At 42.4% G+C, this 15,928-nt stretch overlaps 1 long non-coding RNA gene and 2 pseudogenes across 1 annotated transcript; 2 read left to right on the top strand and 1 right to left on the bottom strand.

Annotated features, from left to right (window-relative positions):
• Positions 1-8,487: 8,487 nt before the first annotated feature.
• Positions 8,488-9,456, top strand: LOC149662745 (large subunit ribosomal RNA; annotated as a pseudogene; the record flags this gene model as incomplete).
• Positions 9,457-11,227: 1,771 nt separating this feature from the next.
• On the top strand, positions 11,228-11,833 carry LOC149662744 (small subunit ribosomal RNA; annotated as a pseudogene; the record flags this gene model as incomplete).
• Positions 11,834-12,457: 624 nt separating this feature from the next.
• Positions 12,458-12,999, bottom strand: LOC149662743 (uncharacterized). The gene is made up of 3 exons (XR_016368657.1): positions 12,880-12,999; positions 12,710-12,811; positions 12,458-12,633 (listed from the first exon to the last, which is right to left on the bottom strand). It is a non-coding gene; the product is annotated as an uncharacterized LOC149662743 (long non-coding RNA).
• Positions 13,000-15,928: the final 2,929 nt, after the last annotated feature.

Below are 15,928 nucleotides of genomic sequence, written 5' to 3'. Positions count from 1 at the left end.
CAAGACGAAATCTTTTCCCTACATCAGGCCACCGCCAAGTTCCGTGGCCTTTTGTCGGAAAAAGACAAGACGATCTCGACGCTTCGCTCCGTAATTTCTGAACAAAGACAACAACCCTTACTTATGCACAAAGAAACAAATAGCACATTTCCTAAGGTGGACCGCCTTTCAGCGGCTCATACGTTTTCCAGTGTAGCCCAACAGAACTTATTTATTCCCAGACCCGTGATGCTGGCCCATGGACAAACTACACCAAGTTCTCCGGGGCGTCCAGTCAATGCACCTTTCAGCACATCCATAGGTCAGACGTCGCCCGATACAGTAGTATTAGTTTACCCTGCAGCGTCTAACTCTGCTGAGACCTCCGCCACACTTACAACAAAAATTAAACAGTCTGTTGACATCAAGGCACTAAAGGTGGGAGTTGAAACAATTCGCCCCTGCCGTAATAATGGCATTGTTATCCGCTGTAATTCTAAAGCTGATGCAGTGGCACTACGATCGGAACTGTCTACCAATACAGCCCTTAAAGACACTACTACGGCGCTCTCGCCTTCTTTAGTTAAACCAAGACTTTTAATAAATGGTGCGGACGCTGCCCTCACCAAAGAGGAGTTCATTGATGCTCTTATCGACCAAAATCAATTGACATGTACTAAGGAAGACATCTGTGTGAAATATCCTCTCCGTGGTCGAAACAATACCACAAACTGGGTGGTGGAAACTTCGTCTTCCCTTTTCAATGCCCTTATGAAATTACAAAAGGTCCATATTGGTTTGACAAACTGCATTGTAGCTGAACACATTAATGTTCCTTGCTGCTTCAAATGTTGCCGACTCGGCCACATCCAACGCAACTGTGACTCGCAGGTATCCCTCTGCACTGCCTGCGGAGACGAGGGTCACTTGTACAGAGACTGTCCCTCCCCTACCAAAAAATGTATAAGTTGTACAAATTCGAACAATAAATACAAGACGAATCACTCTACAGCCCATTCTAGCGTTGACAATAATTGCCCATGTTATCAACGAGAGGTACAGCTACGACGTTCGCGCATCAATTATGGCCCATAATCAACCAGTTCCAACATTTCATCTATTTCATAGTCCTACTTCACTTAATTTTATTCAAATCAATTTAGGAAAGTCTAGGGTCGCTACGGCTCTCCTTCGTCAGCGCCTGCTTGAGTTGCGTATAGACATCGCGCTGATTCAGGAACCTTACCTTTCTGGTGGCACTATTGCCGGCTTCCCACTTTCATCTAGGGTCTTCCATGACAATGACGGTGGTAGGGCGGCGATTATTGTCCTAAACAAGGAAATCGGCGCGGTGTCACTACATGCTCGAGCAAATGCGATAGTAGTTACCATAAGCTTTCGAGGCTCGCCACTTACAATAGTATCTTTTTACTTACCCCCATCTGGTGACATAAATTCAGAACTAGCTATAATCTCGTCTCTCATTGGCTCTGCATCCAGTTCCAACCTAATCGTGGCCGGTGATTTTAATGCCAAAAATGCACTTTGGGGATCTCCGGTTGACGACGACCGAGGTGATGTAACTGAAGCATTTTTAAGCACTCACGACCTATTCATAGCAAATGACCGCCATTCTCCTCCTACGTTTTCGACGGTTAACGGAAGGAGTTGGATTGATTTGACGCTGTTCTCAGGAAATGTACAGGACCACCTTACCAACTGGAAGGTCCTAGATGATGAGGACAGTTTTAGTGATCATCGGTACATTACATTTCAATATAGCCGCCATCATTGCCCGTCCACATTGCAAACATTTGCATATAGCACTAAGACCGCTGACTGGGGCCTTTTCACAACCAAGGCTACGGAATTGCTCACGACCATACCGATTCCAGTTTGTTCCACACCAGAAGACATTGACATTTTTGCATCGATGATCAATTCGACTATTAAAACTATATGTGATCTTACCCTCAAACCCCGCGGTAAGGCTCAACACCGGGCTGTACCTTGGTGGACACCTGCACTGACCATTCACCGCAAACAAGTACGCGCGCTACGCCGTCGCTTCCAAAGGTATCGCGCTTCGCCTGATGCACAACGTTTTGCTCTATTATACAAAGCAGAACTTTCCAAATACAAACTACATGTGACAAGATCTAAACAGGACTCGTGGGCAAACTACTGCTCATCAGTCACCCAAATCAATCCATTTACTCTTCCCTATAAATTAGCGACATCCAAAAACCGTAATCCTTCAACCATTCACTCCATTCGCCGACCAGATAATTCGAGTACAACTACCGTTACTAGTACATACGAAACAATCCTTGATGACCTATTCCCCGATGACGACCCTAATTCTGATGACGGTCATCAAGCCACAATAAGAGCTTCTGTCATGCACCCCCCATTAAGCTACAATGATGTACCGTTCCAGGAGGATGAGCTTTCAGAGGTTATTAATCATCTGCCCTGTGGTAAAGCTCCAGGGTACGACGGCCTCACTGTAGAAATTTTTCGTAATCTCTATATCGATCGGAAAGACCTTTTCTTGGCCCTGCTTAATACCTGCTTCATGAACGGCTATTTTCCTAGTAGCTGGAAGATTGCCAAGCTGATCCTTCTAAATAAACCTGGCAAGGATCCGGAATTAAGTACTTCATACCGGCCAATTAGCAGTGGCGCCGGCAGGATTTTTTTACAGATAGGCTAAGGAAGATTTGGGGGCCCCTTTTAAAATTTCAAGAGAAAAATTTAGTTGCACAGCGTCGATAATATTAAATTAACAACTATTATTCATATAGAGAAGTTTAATATATTAAAGTTCAGTATTATAGAAAGTAGACATATTATTATAAAAACTATTGTTTGCAAAAATAATAAAAACACGGAGTCGGAGAGGGGTATTTTCAGTTAAGCCCCCTATGAGGTCACTGTGCACTGCCGATGTGGTGAGGAAAAGAGAAATCGGTTTACCAAAAGTAGTCTGACCTCGAAGTTTTATACGACCAGAATGAACGGGAGAGAAGACGATTAGGTAAAGAGCGCGAAACAAACAAGATGACCCAAGGGCTGGGCTCATAATTTTAGCCACATCGTAAAAATTTTCAGTGAATAGCCCCTCGATGCGCTACCTTTAAGTGTGATATAATGATTACTAGTAATCCTAACTTCAATTCATTTTCTTCTGTTATAATTATAATAGTGCGACACAGTGACATAATTATAATAGTGCGACACAAATAGGAAACTTGCGCACCCTTTAACGGTGCAAAAATGATTAATCGTAACGCACAAGTTAACCCTTAATTGAAATACTGAAAATCAGACTGATTGGTCAATCGATGCGCTATCTTTAACTGTGCTAAAATGATTGCACGTAATCTGTACATCAATAATTTACCTTCTTTTATAAATGTAATGGTGCGACACAAACAGAAAACTTAAGTGAGTAGCCCCCACAATAACGCATACCTAAACCTTAATTGAAGTACAGAAAATCCAAGTGTTTAGCCCCTCGTTTCCCTGACCTAAAAATAATTACCTGGGCCGTAATCCTTACGTTCATAAATTGATTTATAATAAAATTGTAATACACTATATCTATCTATATCTATATAAATAAAAGTCCTGACTGACTGATTGACTGACTGACTGACTGATAATCAACGCCCAGCCCAAATCGCTTCACTAGAAGGCTGAAAATGAGCAGGAACGTTACTCATAAGTAGTAGGCGCGTACTAAGAAAGATCTTTCCAATCCGCCGCCATCTTAAAAAATGGCGCCCAGAAATGTAAAAAAATCTCTATGCAACAAATTCCGCGCTTTTCAACCGATTTTGTAAACATTCAGTGCACTGCTTTCCTTTAACCTATAGGCGGGCTGAATGGTCTTTTGAGTTCGATTTGTTGCCATCTTTTTAAATAGCGGGCCAAAACTTAAAAACCCTTCTGTATGGAATAATGTCCGAGTGAAAAGAAATACAAAATGTCCCTACAGGCTGACGGGCTACACCGAGTGCCTTCGCTCCTAGGGTGCTACAAAATATCTGCCCATTCTTTATATCATTTTGATGAAGTTCTTATTATACGCGAGCGACGCCGCGAGTAACAGCTAGTTAAATATATAAAGATGCTATATACTTCCTTTGGTTTTAAAATTATTTTCGCTTACTAGAGAAATACACGTAAATTCCGGGATCATGATAAAACCCGCCTTAAGACCATTCAAAAAATATACCATCAGTATTTAAAGTTAACCTCGATTTCCTTGAATGTTTAAATAGAGGAGCGGGATTGAATGTGTGAAATCCTCATAGTCGACGGGTGAGAAAAATTTTAAAGGAAGAGTTTATAACCTTCCATTATATTAAGGCAATCTAATAATCGTTTCATTCGCTTTAGATATATCGAGAAAACGTAAAACACAATTCACAATCATTAACCTCACTTGTACAATTAAGTGAAATGCTTAAACTTACTATTACAATCCCCATCCATGTAGAAAAGGAACGAAAAATATCACCTCACCACAATCCTGTTTCATTCACTGTCCCTTCAATGACGAACCAAAAAATTTTACACTACTACAACTACTACGAGAATGACAAAAGGGCAGATCAAACTATAAGAGCCTCATCGTTGATGTACATCTTACTATGTAGCTAAAAATCAAAAAGCGAGATGACTTTTCTGGCTAGTTATAAACTTTTAACACGAAAGTGTTAACCCACTTCCCATTTTGTAGAGTATTGTAAAAATCAGATGCCAAAAGGTTCATCATCCGTGTGAAACTTTGTCTAAAGTAAATTGCCTTGTAGGCCTACATCAAAACATTGTAATAATGGTATTTTTAATATTAATGAAACCTAATTTCGGGGCCCTTCTGAAATTTACGGGTAAGCTGTAGCCTACCCAGCCTACCCCCTGGCGGCGCCACTGCTGGCAATTAGTCTTATGCCACTTCTTTGCAAACTCCTTGACAAGGTAATGACGAACCGTCTCTACCATTTTCTACATAAAAACGCACCTCTCCACGACAATCAGTACGGCTTTAGACACGACCATTCCACCGCTGCGGCCCTGTTCAAGGCTATAAAGCAAATTGAGTCCAATAAGACCTCGGGCCTATATACATCTTTAATCTCGCTTGATATACAGGGTGCTTTCGACAGGGTGTGGGTTCCTGGGATTCTCCATTCTCTGAAAAGAAGACACTGTCCTAGCAACCTATACTCACTTGTCGCAGCGTTTCTGACCGACCGGAATTCCCGCGTGTACACACCAGACGCAGTAATTACTAGAACCATCACCGAGGTTGCCCCCAGGGTTCATGCTTAGGGCCACTTTTGTGGAACTTAGTTATTGATGACGTGTTGCGAAAGGCATACCCTGATGGTACTGAAACTCAGGCATTTGCCGATGATCTTCTTTTGATGATCAGCGCTCAATCAAGGAAAAACCTGGAATTATGTGGTAATGAACTTTTAAGAATAATTGATGGATGGCGAGCAGAAAACAAATTAACGTTCTCGACCACAAAAACGCAAGTACTTACCTTTCCGAAGCACGCGCCATTCAGGAAAAAAGCAAAGCATCCCCGCTATCCCATTTTTAAGTTGGAGGGTAAGACCCTCAAACACACAGACGAAATAAAATATCTAGGTGTGATTGTTGATCGCCATTTAAATTTTATTCCACATTTAAAGTGGATCAAGACGAGAATAACGTTACTTACCCATGACCTGGCGACATTTGCCAGAGCGAACTGGGGTCTGTCCGGGGCAGCTCTGCTTCAGATTTACAAAGGCGCCCTCGAACGAGTGATTGTCTATGGTGCCGGAGCCTTGTGGAAGGAGCAGGCTAATAAGACTATGATAACCTTGTTAAATCGCATTCAGCGTATTGCCCTTCTACGAGTTTCACGCGCATACAGAACCGTTTCCCACGACGCCCTTACCATCATGTGCGGAACGATCCCTGTTGATCTAGTGGCGAGCCAGGAGGCAGCAATTTTCCGGTCGTACACTCTGCGGGAATCAGCGAAGCATGGCTTGGTTTCCCTTCAAGGAGGCCAATATGAATACCCTTTAGACATCTGGGATATTCACCCAGCTCATCGTTTCTCGCAGCCATATGTTAAAACCCCCCAACCTCAGAGGGATATGAAATCTTCACGAACGGTTCGAAAAGCTCCACTGGCTCAGGATTTGCTTTTGTAGTCTACCTAAACAGTGAGGAAATAGACCATCACACAGCCCGCGTTGACGAGCCTTTAACTGATATTTTTCACCTCGAACTGTTGGCAATTAAAGGTGCCGTTGAGTGGATAATAACTAATTCCGTCGCCTCGGCAGTAATTTATACTGACAGTCTCTCCTCTCTGATGGGAGAGCATGCAGGGGGCCGTTTAGAATGAGATCCGAAGTCCTATTCGGTCGGGGTTTCCCCAGCGCGCGGGCTGCCGGCTTTGGTCGAGCCGGCATGCGCCCAGGCGTCGTGGCACTGCGGGTGCCCTGCATGTCTAGTTTGGCGGTTTCTTCGGATTCCGGCTGTCCTGGCCAGAATATCCGCACAGGTGAGCCCCCATGGTCTTCGGGGGGCAACCCGCGGGGTGCCGGTGGTCCCCTTTCAGGATCCCAGGAAGAGGTCTCCGGGGTGGATGCCCCGGGCCCCGGAATTAACCGGGGGCATGGTTCGCCCAGCTGACTGGAGGCCTGGAGGATTGATTGGGAGGATCCGGCTCCGCCGCAAAGGTCGAGGGACTGGTTTTCTGTCCCCGGCTGACCACCCCGTGCTGCAGGCGGGGTTTAAATGCGGCAGCTACTGTCGGGTAAGGCCGATTTCTTTTTAAATACATGACCATGGATAAACATACCGACTTAAACACTTCTCTCACGTCTATCGTCTCTGAGACTACCGTATCCATTGCGGATTGCTCGCGGGATCTCCTGAAACATACCGAGGATTTTTTAGAAGATCTTCCTGCAGGTATTTCTGGGACGATTGTTCCCGTTTTGACTCCTCTTTAGAGGACATTCTATCCGCTTCCGGCTCCCGTTTAAGATTGCCTTCTCGAACAACTAGAACGTGACCAACGTCTTGAGACTGAGGTCAAGTCTCTAACATCCAAATTACGCATTATGTATGACGATCGTACCCAACTTCGCCAACAACTGCGGGAGACGCAATCTCTTCTCTCTCAGGCGTTGTCATCTCACTCCACACTGAGCCAGACGGAGGGTCTTCTTAAGGAGACTCTATCCGTACTCTCTGATGTACGCACGGAGGCGGAGGTCTCTCCTCCTTTGCCCCCTGCTCCGCTGTCTGACCCACCTAATCCTTGGGTCACTGTCTCCAGAAAAAAGAAAATGGTTAAACCATCGCAGGTCCAGGCTGCTACTCCTCCGACAGTTCCCCCTGGCCATATTAAACCTGCCAAGTCGAAAAAACCAAAACAGCCGCCCTTACCGGACACGGCTTTTACAGTCCTTGTGTTTCCGAGTGGCGCTGGCAACTCGTCATCGGATGACATTCGAAAGCAGCTTAGGGACAACATCGATTCCGCGCAACTTGGAGTCGGGATCGATGACGTCCGAAATTGTAGAAACAACGGCGTTGTCTTAAAATGCCGCACACCTTCCGGTGCTGAGGCTATTAAGACATTTGTAGCTTCTTCGACCGTTCTTCAATCCTCCTTGAAGGCGGTCTCACCATCCAAGTCTAACCCCAAGATCTTGGTCTTGGGTGTGGATTCATCTCTCGCCAAGGATCAGGTGATCAGTCACCTGTTAACCCAAAACTCCGTCCCATTCAAGGACGCCGATCTCAGTATTAAGCATGCTCTTAAAGGAGCTGGGGGGACGGTCAATTGGGTAATTGAGTGTACCCCGTCCGCCTTCAATTTCTTCAAAAAGGTCCGCCGGGTTAACCTTGGCTGGACACGGCATATTGTTAAAGAGTACTTTAACATTCCACGTTGTTTTAAATGCGGTCTCTTAGGCCACATGAAGGACGAATGTCCGTCTGCCGACCAATGGTGCACGTTGTGCGGCGAAAAGCACCTGTTTACAGATTGCCAGTCCTCGGACCGTGCCTGTTTAAATTGTATCAAGTCGAATACACTTCGTAAAACGAAATACAACATCTCACATTCCAGCTTCGATTTTCAATGTCCCTGCTATCGCAGGGAGACTGAATTACGCAAACTCAGTACCAACTATACTGTCACTCCTCTTTTGGCTACGGCGTCTGCCGTCTAGCTACAATTAACTGACAAGTCTTAGCAATTTAGTTTTATTTACAATTTTAATTCTTACCACCATCTTCGACTTCCCTGGAGTTCTGTTCCCTTGGCTAGCTTCTTATTCTTATATACATTTTTCCAATTTGTCTATTCGCACCTCAAACTCTTTCTTTACTTTCATTTATGTTCATATTCTAAAGCCGTCTTCTCTTCGAAGTTAAGCGGCCGATCTTATAACCCCCGGAGTGTGGCTTTGATTCACGGAACGGGGGTATATAAATCACAAAAATGTCCCTATCTACTATCTAGCGAAACCACAGCCAAGGGAACGGGCTTGGCAAAAACAGCGGGGAAAGAAGACCCTGTTGAGCTTGACTCTAGTCTGACTCTGTGAAGAGACATGAGAGGTGTAGCATAAGTGGGAGGTCGCTCGCGGCCGCCGGTGAAATACCACTACTTTCATCGTTTCTTTACTTACTCGGTGAAGCGGAGAGCGAACCTTAAGGTTCACCTTTCTAGCACTAAGCGCCGGGCTCTCGTGACTCGGCGCGATCCGCTCCGAGGACAGTGTCAGGCGGGGAGTTTGACTGGGGCGGTACATCAGTCAAAAGGTAACGCAGGTGTCCTAAGGCGAGCTCAGCGAGGACAGAAACCTCGCGTAGAGCAAAAGGGCAAATGCTGGCTTGATCTTGATTTTCAGTATGAATACGGACCGCGAAAGCGGGGCCTATCGATCCTTTTGACTTTAAGAGTTTTAAGCAAGAGGTGTCAGACCTTCGTGAGACAGGTTAGTTTTACCCTACTGTTGACTCGGCGTTGCGATAGTAATCCTGCTCAGTACGAGAGGAACCGCAGGTTCGGACACTTGGTACATGTGCTTGGTCGAGCGGCCAGTGGTGCGAAGCTACCATCCGTGGGATTATGACTGAACGCCTCTAAGTCAGAATCCCGTCTAGTCGCTGCAACGATATCGTTCGTGCCTTTTGCGTTTGTTGGCTACGCTAGTCGAGACGCGCTTTACGCATCGGTCTCGGCGAAAAAGCCTCCTTAACGAAAGCGCTACAAAGCTTGCAGAGTTCGCGGCTTTGGCTTTTAGATTCTCACCTTCGGAGAAACGTAATAGCACCAAATCGTCCGTAGACGACCTAGGTACCGGTCGGGGTGTTGTACTTAATAGAGCAGCCACCATACTGCGATTTATTGAGACTCATCCCTTGACTGGAGGGTTTGTAACTTCGTGTAGGGGTTTCCAAACAACCGTTTTTTTTTATATACAAGTTCCTTAACTGCGGTATCCTTATTTATATATTATAACGTTTTTAAATCTTATTTTTTGGGTTGTCCACAAACTACGGGAGGTTTTTATTTTTTTATTTCTATAAAGAAAATGATGATAATAATAATAAGTTGTGGAGTTTCGTTAATAGGTTCCCTGGCGTCACTTTTTTTCTTTAAAGTGACATTTCTCTACCTTCAACCACCTGATAGCCCCCCTTAAAGTTCCGCATTTGGTCTAGGCGTCCCTATTTACTATCAGCCCAAAACTTTCCTTGAAAATGCCACCCTGCTTGCTACTCTTAAATCCTGCACCTGACTTATCGTCGCTCTATTTTAGGTATGATATGAAGTCGGGGGGGGGGGAAGTTAGGAAGCCTGAGAGCATTCATATATATATGCTATAGTTATATAATATATAGAGACGTATGTATGTATGTATGTATGTATGTATGCATTTATGTATTTATTTATTTATTTAATTATTTAGTTATTTATTTATTTATTTATTCATTTATTTATTTCCTTCCTTCCTTTTAGCAGGAATCCCGTTACCTTCCTTCCTTCTTTCTTTCCTTCCTTCCTTCATTCATTCATTCATTCAACCAACCATTTACTTACTTATTTAATTACTTATTTATTTATTTATTTATTTGTTTATATTTAAATTAAATATATTTATTTATTTGTTTATATTTAAATTAAATATATTTATTTATTTAGGTAACCCAAAACTTTCATGAATCAAGCTACGTGAACGCAGAAATACTTCTTGAACATTAGCATAACTTAAAGCAATGTAACTGTTATTCTCTAACTGAAGCTAGCATATCTATTTATTTTAGTTTTCGTGGATGATATGCCTGGGACTCGGAATAGGGCGTAAATTAAGATTAATGCGGTTATGTGAGTAAGCCGTCTTACACTTTATTTCCTCACCATAAAACACTGTCAATGAAAGTTTAACTTCATTCCGTTAACTTATATTAACCCCGCATTCCATTAGCATCCCCCCTCCTCCCTACCACCAACACACCCTCTCTCCTTCTTCCCTTCGCATATTGAAAAAAGAGTGTCAATTAAATTTTTTCATCGTTAGTGAGTTCATGTTTTTAACGGGCTTCGGGAAACATGGATGTTAAAAATTTGAAAATTCCCGAACTGGTAAGTTTTCCCTAATACTTATGTTCCACACTACTATTGTGGAGCGTGTTCGTTTTGTGTTTCAATTTAAATCATCAATTGATGCAAATTGTCCCTACAATTTCAAGCATCAATTTGTGATAATTGAAAAACAAAGAAATACGTCACGTCTCCCGGAGCTTCTGGCGAGTACGAAAGTCTAGCCGACTTTCGGCCGTCGATCGAAGCGGTAATTTTATCAGCTAGTCTCAGATCGTCCTCGTAACGGAGGTGCGACGTTGGTGGGCCAATTGGTAATAATGGCTATTCGATGGTGAGTTTGTCTCGTAAAGGGCAAAATCCAAGTACCTCAGCGTTCACGCTCGAACACGGCGATTGAAATATATCGCCTCGGGTGAATGAATCGAGAAACAGAAGCGAAGAAAACCGTTCCCGGCTTCTCGTTTTTAACGTCGATAAAGTTGGAGCCGTCCACTTCAAGCGGCAGTTCTACGACGCCTTTAACCCGGTTCGTCGGTCCTTAATCGGGCCGGTCGTAGCCCGGGACTGGCGTCAACTGACGGCAACGTTATTCGTTGTTACCTGGTTGATCCTGCCAGTAGTCATGTGCTTGTCTCAAAGACTAAGCCATGCATGTCTAAGTACATGGCGAAATAAGGTGAAACCGCGAATGGCTCATTAAATCAGTTATGGTTTCTTAGATCGTACTTTTTTACTTGGATAACTGTGGTAATTCTAGAGCTAATACGTGCAGCAGAGCCCCGACCTTAGGGAAGGGGCGCTTTATTAGACCAAGACCAATCGGGCTTCGGCCCGCTTACCATGGCGACTCTGGATAACTTTGGGCAAATCGCACGATCTCGTATCGGCGATGTTTCTTTCAAGTGTCTGCCTTATCAACTTTCGATGGTAGGCTACGCGTCTACCATGGTCGTAACGGGTAACGGGGAATCAGGGTTCGATTCCGGAGAGGGAGCCTGAGAAACGGCTACCACATCCAAGGAAGGCAGCAGGCGCGCAAATTACCCACTCCCGGCACGGGGAGGTAGTGACGAAAAATAACAATACGGGACTCTTTTGAGGCCCCGTAATTGGAATGAGTACACTCTAAATCCTTTAACGAGGATCCATTGGAGGGCAAGTCTGGTGCCAGCAGCCGCGGTAATTCCAGCTCCAATAGCGTATATTAAAGTTGTTGCGGTTAAAAAGCTCGTAGTTGAATCTCAGTTCCAGACAGGCGGTCCGCTCCGGTGGTTACTGCCTGGCCTGAACATCCTGTCGGTTTTCCTTCGGTGCTCTTCATTGAGTGTCGTACACTCTTAAAAATACTGGGTTGTTTTCAAACCAAATGGGGTCAAAAAACTACCCAAACATGGGTCCGTATTTACCCTACCCAGAAAAAGGGTTGATTTCAATTGACTCAGAACATGTTATATATTCAACCAAAATTCGGGTTGAAAAACCACTTACTTTAAGTTGGGTTATTTTGTCAACTCGAGGTTGGGTCGAAATCGACTCGAAGTTGGGTCGAAATCGACTCGAAGTTGGGTCGAAACCGACTCGAAGTTGGGTCGAAACCGACTCGCGGTTGGGTCGAAACCGACTCGCGGTTGGGTCGAAACCGACTCGCGGTTGGGTCGAAACCGACTCGCGGTTGGGTCGAAATCGACTCGCGGTTGGGTCGAAATCGACTCGCGGTTGGGTCGAAACCGACTCGCGGTTGGGTCGAAACCGACTCGCGGTTGGGTCGAAATCGACTCGCGGTTGGGTCGAAATCGCCTCGCAGTTGGGTTATAATTAATTAGGGACTGGTTGCAACAAAAGATAACTTTAATTGTACAATAACATTTACACTTCACATTCAAAGGCCTTTCTCATGGACCTTATAACATTGCTAACGCCATTTTTTTCTTTTCCTATAATTTTATAAAATGAATCTTGAATCAGCTCCCATACTCTCTTGCATTGTTGGGGATATCCCAAATCAACTACATAAAATGTTTTAAAACAAGTGTCAACAGCTTTTACTAGCGATGTGCGTAAGTAAAAATTTTTTTCCACTACCACATAGCATAATGTTGGGCACAGAGGATCCCCAAACGTAACAATGTGTGGTTGTGGGATTTTTGAATTTTCTACATATTCTTCGATATTTTTAATATCAACCTAAAAATTTTCAAATGATTTTAATATAAAATAGTTACAATATTTATCATTACTCGTGAGAACCTTACCCCAACATTCACAATAAAAGCACTTCTGACATCAGCTGTTGAAGGTTTAATTGTTCGTTTGCCAGCCTTATACGTATTTGACGGTACCAAGTATGGCAAAGCATAAATGCAAGCATTTTCTTAAATCTCTGAAAACAAATATAAAAATGAGCTACCTTTTAATGGTCTTAAGGAAAAATATCGAGGAAATTACTCAAATTAGCAATATACCATTATTATCCTGTTGTGGTAGAAATTTAAGTTCCCTGAGGGTAATCTCTTTCATGTCAACAAGCGCTTGTTGCTTAATTTTTTGACAGTATTTGGACCAGTTGTTAACCAGGTTTTCACAATTATCCGGGTACAATAATGAGAAATCTTGCTCAATCTGTGATGAGCCCACGAATACAGTATATAATTATTATTAAAAAATAAGTTTTTAAAAAAAGTGCGAAAAATGGACCCACCATGCCAGGTATGTCTTTCAAACGAGGAAATTCCAAAAATATCTCCCCAATATTAGAATTTGGATGGGACTTTATCCATTTTTGTCTCAAAGTGGCAGTCATCTTCATATATTCCTTTACTTGGGAATACGGCGTTGTGTTGGCTTTAAGCCAGTCTATCATTACCTCCCCTTCATCTTCATGCTCAATTTGAGGTAGTTCTGAAAATTGGAAATAGAATGGTATTTTTCTTAATGAATCAACACAAATGATTTCAATGTTAGATTGCAACGGTACTACATTCTTAATTTATTTATATTTTAGCATGTTTAATAAACACCTACCACATATTTTTGCCAACCCGGATGTGGTTGCTGACATGTCTGGTTGTTGTTCATCTATCGTAATACTGTTTTTCCTGAGCTTCTTCCTAACATTTCTCAAGCGCTCTTCGATCTATATAGCCTGTCGCTGGGCGTTTTTGTCCACGAGAGAACCAGACCAACTAGAGTGAAAATATTGTAGTAATTGTAAGAAGTAATTTAATTAACCGTTTGAAGTACTAACATGGCCAAGATGATCTCTGTCCTCAAAATTAGGAAATTCTCTGACTATAGACTTTGAAAGTTCTGTTTTCAATGTAGGTGACGGGCTGTGAAGTGTTTCAGTATGATATATTATCAATTAAAAACGTTACCGTAAAAGACAAATTACTTTTGACCAAATTTTTCAATTAAATAAGACACCATGATCCTACACAATAGTCTTCTGGATTTTAAGGATATATGATCAGAACTAAGATTAGCACATAATTCTTTCCCTTGGGGATGATTAAGAACGGCTTCCTTCACTTTCTATAGATGGAAATTTATAATTTTTTACTGCTCATACCATTAGGCCTAACTTGATAACTACTTACAAAATTGCTTTCCGCCGCTTTCTTGGTACTATTTACCAAGTTGCTTTCTGCAGCGTTCTTAGGACTTAAGTTTAATTCAGATTGATTTCCTTCAATAATATTGTCTATGTCGACGATTTTTTTAACCGGCCCATTTGTTACAGAATCACAACCAGGCGACAAAATTTGATCGTTAGAGTTAAGTTCATCCATTGAAAGTTGAGAACTTGTCCCAGTTTCATTAATTTGCATATCTCTGCTTTAGAAAAGAAAATGAGAGAAACAAATCCTGCCGCTTATGGCTGATATATTTGCTAGCATAGGTTCAAAGTTAATACGCAGTTAAAAATTACTTATTCCAGTTACTAATTTTCGATCATATAATGATGGTGCAACAAGTGCCCTTTCAAATTAACATTGAAGTACCGATGTTTCGGAACCACATAATGAGAATCGTCATTTTCATTTAAGCTGCGACTCAAGTTTAAAGGGCTAAAATCAATGATGCCATCAATCGACTTAAGTTCTAGCTTGAAAGGAATGACTGGCGCTACTTTATAAGCATGATAATGTCGTTCAAAAGACAATGTCTCAAGAAGCGAAATAATAAAATAGAAAGACTGCTGGCCTATCAAAATTATGTATTCTATCTGCCCGAAACGCGGCAAGTCATCACTTGACACTTGCAACACCACTGTATTTCCAGGTTTATATGTAATGCCGTAGTACTTAACCCAATTAGAACACCCTACATCTTCGTAAACTGATATTTTCAATAGTTTGGCAATTTCTCTTCCATGCTTTAAATTGACCACCAGAATGTTATGGCACAAGCCAAATTCAGTGTTTCTTTTATCAAATGCTTTGTTATTCCGAGAGTTATAGGCAAACATCATTTGATGTCTGAATGAGAGAGACTTCGTAATATTCTTGAAATTGCAAATGATGTGCGCATACCTTTTAAAAAAGTTATGCTTAGCTTCAAAGCGAATAACACCAACTCTCGTTAATGGCCCGATTTTATAAATGCAATCGACATAATGTAACATAAAATGATGTTTTGGTTTTAGAGAGCGGTCTTGAAATAAGCTCAAAAAGCATTCATGATGGTCAGATATAATCTGAGCAAGATATGGAAGATGTCCTTCAAAAATTAAGGGTGAAAATATGATGTCTGTGCAATCTATAAGCATAAGCAATAACTCGTAAACTTCGTGCTCTACTGGAATTAAATCGCCTATCAAAAATGGCAAATATCTCAACAAGCAGGCAAATTGCGATGCAGTTTGTCCGGTTGCGCCATCTGGGTTTTTCAACATATTTTTAGTAATGGGAGAAGGTTTATTTTTCATGTCAGGTCCAAATGCGAAATTAGATAATCGTGAGTTTAGAGTATCCAGTGTTAAAAGCTTCTCAGAAATGAGCCTACCCAAAACTAGTTTGACTTCCAGAGGCCCAACCCCTTCTAAAATATCATGCATTACGTCTGGGACAAAGTTTGACGTTACGTGAAAATGTTTGAGTTTATTCAAGAGGGAGTCTCGTTTTATACCAGTTTCAGCTGGAATACCAATAGCCACATCATTCTTATAGTTATTTTTATTCCTTTGCAAGTCACGGTTAAGGATCGTTTGGGTGGTCATATCATTTCTATGGACCTTACAAAATCTACAAGAATAATTAGCAGTGAAGCCTTCAACCAGACCAAGTAAAGAATGTATACCCA

This window comes from Phalangium opilio, unplaced genomic scaffold (genome assembly GCF_054372755.1).
Source record: "Phalangium opilio isolate 3A_F unplaced genomic scaffold, DU_Popi_V2 ptg000063l_1, whole genome shotgun sequence".
NCBI lineage: Eukaryota > Metazoa > Arthropoda > Arachnida > Opiliones > Phalangiidae > Phalangium > Phalangium opilio.
Note: the sequence above shows the minus strand (reverse complement) of the source record. Positions and strands in the feature narration are given on the sequence as shown.